The following is a 6,653-nucleotide window of genomic DNA, read 5'->3' as shown; positions in this document are numbered from 1 at the left end:
TCGTTCATTTATATTTTTACGACGCGAGTACATGGTATAGTCGTTCCATCGTAAAAGGGAAACTTTAATCACCTACAAATTACAGTCTCCCAATGTCTACGAAGAGAAACGATATTTATTAAGACTAAGTAAGTATCGTATAATTATTTTAAAAAAAATAAATAAATATATAATTTATATAAAATAATTAATTTTTTAATAATAAATTTTATTTTTTTTAAATTATTATACGATAATTACATATTTCATTATTATACGTAACATTATTTTTTTATAAATTTTATACTAACTTCTTATATCGCATCCAATATATGTGAAAGACCCCGTAAATAATGTAAAATTAAAATTAATTTTTAATTAAATAAGATTGTTATAAAAGAATTGTACGTTAATAAAATGTATATGCAGTCGTTTCTTCTCTTATTTAATTTGTTAGTTAATATTTTTTTCATAACGTACGGCATGAAATATCATTTAAGTAGAGTCTTTAATAATTTGGATCCATCTTTAGGTGGTATATTACTATATTTGACGCACGCCACCAACTTGTTAGAATCATAAATGAACTTGAGTTTACACTTTTCAACTAATCCTAAATTAGAAGTGCCACGTACCTACTGTCGTAAAAATATTTAATAAAAATAAATTTATAAATTAATATAATTTTATATGATATATTATATTTAAATTTTAAAATTTAACATATAACATCAAATTACGATCTTTTTCATAATTGGCCCATTCTCACTCTCTTCGCCTCCGATCGTGTGAATCGCATAGGATCATTTATTTATCAATGATACCCAACATCAACGTTGCGCGCATCTTCCTTTTCAAGATTTTCGTTAGTCATTTAAAAAGGAAAGGAATAGATCAAGTTTGCACATATACTGACGCCATGTAACGTCAAATTAAAGAAGGAATCTATTCCTTAGATGAGAACTCTTTTTGAACACATTCATGTCATGATCCAATAATATATAATAAAAAATCGTATATATCCAAGATGTTTAAACTTACATTAAGTACTCTTTCAAAATTAATCCACGTAATTCAAAATACATTGATTACAATAACAACTAACAGCAATAATTAATAATAATAATAATGACGACGTGGACGATGGGTGATCATGATGTTGCGTTGCGTGGGCGTCAGAAGGAGCGAACAGTACGTAAAGTGATGGCTTTGTTTTGCAGAGAATTGTTAAATTAATTCGCGAGTCATCATGCAGGGGCGGGTATTAATTAATATTAATTAAACTTAATTGTGATGGTATCAATTTTCATCATTTTGCATGGCCCGCGATTGCGACTGCATGCGACGAGGATCATGCACTCACTAACGTACGTACGTAACGCTTACTTCTTTCTCCAAAACACGTTCGCGCTTTTGTCGCTTTTAGACGACTTGCATGGTCTCTTTTTTTCCTTCTCTTCGATCTGTTCTCAAACACGAGTTCTCACTGTTTCTGCCTTCTAGTTCTCGTTTGAGACTTTTTCTTTTTGTAAAAGTAAATTTCAATTAAAGACAGCTGATCATGAGCTACAGAAGATTAATTAAGAATTAACCAACCTAAGATAAAGAAGATCGGCTGGCATGATGTCTAGCTATAGCAGTCGGTCACTTTTTTCTTTTAATTGTCCGGTTGGCCACTAATTAATTCTAGAATATGGAACAGAAAGCATGGGATTTGGTCAAAGTTTAAAGGTCGTGGAGTTAGCGGGCCGACCTATTTGTGAATATCATAATAAAAAAAATGACCATTTATAATAAATTATAATCGATAAAAATGATTATTTATAATAAAAACAAATTTATTTTAATAAAAAATAGTCATTAGTGATCATTTTCATAAAAAAATATTACGATTAAACAATTTTCTTGTAATGTATATATATATTTAAAGTATGAAGTAGATTTTCTTCCCAGAGATGCAGTAGTGATGAATCGGGTATATATATATATATATATGCATGCCTACGCGCGCATGGTTGAGTTGGGAATTATATATATATATATATAGACATCTAATTCTATATATTTACGCATTTTTTAAAAGTTGGCTTTTCGTGAGCTTATTACAACAAACCTCTGGGGTTGGCCAGTCCTGAAATTAAACAATTAATGAGGTTTAGAGGGGGAAAAAAGAAGGGGCTGCTTGCTCATAAACAAGGACTTAGTCATATTTATTATTAATTATATATTAATACAATCGGCCAATATATATATATATATATTTAGTCCCTAAGTTCACGGGCATGGTACGTAACTTGTTAATTAATAATTATATAATTCACTACGACGTGATGCATGCGTGTCTACTTTTGACATTTGGGGTGGATATTTTACTATATATTATTATTATTATTGTTATTATAAGATTAATCATGTTGTGCATGTGAGTTTCTTTTACGTGATCAATGGGCCGGCCGGTAGTGTACCACTGCTAGTACTTGATCATGAGAAATTGAACCAATAAGATAAAATTATGAACAATATTATATTTCTAATTAAATAGAATAAGACTTAAGTTAATAGATCATCATGTAATTCACCTCTAAAATACTTCCCTATGATCTTATCTTTATTAAAATTATATAAAATGCTCATGATCAGAAGAGGACAAGTTTTTCAGCCCTCTGGAGGCCGGAGTACGTAGTGTGTTTGAAGCAAGTTGTGTGTATATATAAATATATATATATATATATATATATATATATCATCCAGTGTGTGTGTGTGTATGACGTACGTACATGGCCCAGCTCCAAGTTTTTCATATGGGTACGTAGCTTGACGTGATCCGCATGATATGCATACAAGTCGTACGTGAATTATCAAAGGCGAAAAATGACAAAACATGCATTCATGAACATGATAAGACGTTCAGATATAACTTTGTCTCTATACATGACTATATATGAGGTGTTCTCATTATATGTATAATTACTTTCTAATTGAATCGTACGTACGTATAAGGTACGTACGTGAAGCTGAGCATTGATTGAACCTCGGCCGCACCTGACAATATTGTGGGTTTCCTAGATCTTTCGTTCTTAGGAGATGATCATTAGAGCTAGATTAATAGAGTAAATTGGAGAAAATTTGTTTTAAGCTATTGTCTAAATTCTAAGATTTTAATGAGAGAGAAATAGAATTTAAAATATTTATTATTATCTATATATATATATATATACTCGTTGAATAAATAGTACTATACAACCCAATAATTTATATATCTATATATATATATAAATATCTTGATATTGGAGAGAAGCTAAGTGATAGGCATGCAGCCACATGTACATGATCTCTTCTTTTTAAGTATTCATCCTCCTACAGCCACGTATAAAAGCCAGTACTGAGGTAGCCGGCCATCGAATAGGCTAAAGGGCTTTTTTTTCTTTTTCTTTTTCTTTTTTTCTTTACTTTCTCATAATTTTTTTATATCTATAAATATTTAAAAAAAAATTACAACATCACTTAAAAATATTTTCTTAATCACTAAGTAAAAAAAAAAACAAAAAATCGGAGGCTTTTGTACGTGGGATAAGCATTACCCTTTTAAGTATTGCCAATTTGCCACCTAGCTATCTTGCTCCCAAAAAGACCTCTTACTTCAAAGTGTTCGAGATAATATTAATTGGTATAAGGTATCCGTTCACGAAGCTGTCTTGTTATTTTTATATAAATAAAGTTATTAATTTAATTTCATACTGATCAAAATATTTAGGGTCCATCTTATGTCTATATAATTTTATTATAAATAAGAACATACGTTTTGTATTTAATCATTATTGAAATAGAAAATATACTATTTAAAATTTCTCTCCTCATTCTTCTCTTTCTCTCTCCTTCATCTAAATTTTTGAAGTTTTATTACGTACAAACGAATTCGCATACCAATCTGTATTAATACTGTTATTTTCATATTCAAAATTTAAATTAGCATCAATTTCATTAAAGTCTAACTTTCTGACCAATCATGCACGTTGGATGAATACGCGTATCGATATGCAAAATCACTTACAATCAGATTTTTCCAAACTCTTTTATTATATTGCATACCTACACTTTCTAATCAATCATAGTTGATACTAGTAAATATGCAATCCTGAGATCGATGAATCCCTCTGATCATTCTTCTCCTTCTATGATCAATCGATCTCCATCTTAATTTCTGTTATATTACTTTATATTTATTTCACAACAAAAATTGGCCGGGGTAGATCAGTGTGATGATCACGAGGTTGAGACAACTAGCTAACGTATACATAACGATCGAGGATTATATTATTGAAAAAGCTTGTTGGAAGCTGCTTAGAATACGATGTGCTTGATTATTTATATTACTTGATCATGATAGAGGTTTCCGTTGGAAAAGTCTTGTTATTATACAAATCTAGTTAAACTGCGCGCATGTTCATAAAATATGGGAGAAAAGGACGAAAACATGCAAAGTTTGACCTCACAAATATATCTTTAATTCCCACGATCAGGTTTTCAAAAGTATTTAAAACTACGGCCTGAAGCATGCTGCAATTAAACATGCATTCAGACGTTATCATGTTATTAGCCGGACCGTGCATGCATGCTTACCCACCAAAACAAAAGATCACTTCACATTTATATATATATATATACACTTCGACTTTGGCTCTTATAAATTCAAACATATAGAATAGGAAAAAAAAATTAATTTAAAAGACATTGTCAGGCGTACTAACAACTATGATGAATATATATATATATATATAAGAGAAAAGATAGAATAATATCGTCATAAAAATCAATAGTGTTGAAACTTATCATGTATAGAAGATCGAAAATGTGATCATGTGTGTAACGTTGGGAGATAAGTCATTAATGGCGCGCATATTAGTAAAACAAGATTAATAAATAAATAAAAAAGGACCAAATTACGTGTTGCAAACAGTTAGCAGAGCCCAAGAAATGACTTGTCTAAGCGAGTTTATTTTCTAAACTAAGCAAACCATTGTGTTTTACATATACTAATTAGTTGATATGTACTTGTGTTGAGTTATGACGACTATATTCTTTTTCTTTTCTTTTTCTATTTTCTTTACGAGGAGATTATATATTCATGTATACCTGATCTTGTGTCACAAATGCAAAATGAAAAAAGAAGATCACTATAAGAAAAATGACATTTTCCAATGCTAGATTTAGTAAAAATAAAAATAAAAAGTGTCCAAAATCGCTGCAATTATATTTTCCCGATGGTTTTTGCTCCGACACACGTTGGATGCCAAAGTTTCTTTACAAATACTTTTTACCAATGATTCAAAATAATTGTTGCAAAAATATATTATTTCTGACTCTCATTAACTAGGACAAACCCAATTGGTTGAATACCCATTGCATTGGTAAAGACATATACTGGCAAAATTGTTTCGCCTCTAAAAGTCTGCGTCTTTTATTGACAAAATATGCAATCGTCATTTTATCCATTTTTTGGGTCGAGTTGATGTTGTCGCAATTTGCATATCTGCCGTTGCAAAAAGTTTTCTCAACGATTTTTTATTTCGCCGCAAATAAAATTACAACATTCTACAACCACATTTGTCTGTTGCAAATGTCATAAAAAACACCGTAACTAATCTTCTCTTTTATCAATAATATATTTAATCGCCGTTTTACCTAGTTTTTTGGATCGAATTGATGTCGCCACAATTTTCTAACTGTTATTGCTAAAACTTTTCTCAACGATTTTTTATTCTGCGGCAAATAAGATTTAACATCCTCAGACCAAATATTGGGACTGACAGTAGCAACAACTAAAAAAGGTGTCGGGATCCAATGAAATTGACGAAAATGGATTTTTGTGGCAATATTGTATCATCTCAAATACATATCAACTCTCCAACGATTTTCAAGTCAAATACGGAAATATATACTTAATTAAGTCACTCTTCCCATTTCCCATCAGATTAATCCATTCTCTCTAAATTCCTAAATTTTTTCCAAAACCTGCCCATTCCCATGACATGTCTCATTCCCTGAATTTTTGCTCATTCTTAGAAACTGGCCACAATTACATTCCTTTTAATAGAATGAAATTAAATGAATGAAAACAAAAATGAAAAACCAAAACCATCAAGATAGAAAGATTTGGGATCCACATGAAAATGTTCATGTGCCATGATATTGCTAAACTGCCCATTCATCCAGCCAAAGTGTCAAACAACATGTAATTGATACATTGTATTTATAAGATGCATGTGATCAGTAGCAAGCTACTCTATTAGAAGCCACCCCATTAGTTATACATGTACGAACATATACACATTATATATTGTGCATATCTAAAGAAAAGTGCTAAGACAAGTGAATATATCTTACACATTATAGCCCAATTAAAATATTTACTTCACATTGAATAGTGAATATGGGGCAAACTTTGAGCAAATTATGGGCAGGAACAATAATATGCTTTCTGACAAGAAAATGTGAATTATCTTCAACATCACTGCAACCAAGATGAACTCTCTATCTATTAGCATCAATCTTAGTCTCTGCATTTCAACCCAACAACTCTTATTTTTAACATGAGGCTTTTCAACCCACCATGAAAGAGTGTTTATATATGGCCACATCATCCACTATTGTCTCTGTGAGATATCAAATAAGAG

The sequence above is a fragment of the Carya illinoinensis genome, chromosome 9, assembly GCF_018687715.1.
Source record: "Carya illinoinensis cultivar Pawnee chromosome 9, C.illinoinensisPawnee_v1, whole genome shotgun sequence".
Taxonomy (NCBI): domain Eukaryota; kingdom Viridiplantae; phylum Streptophyta; class Magnoliopsida; order Fagales; family Juglandaceae; genus Carya; species Carya illinoinensis.
Note: the sequence above shows the minus strand (reverse complement) of the source record.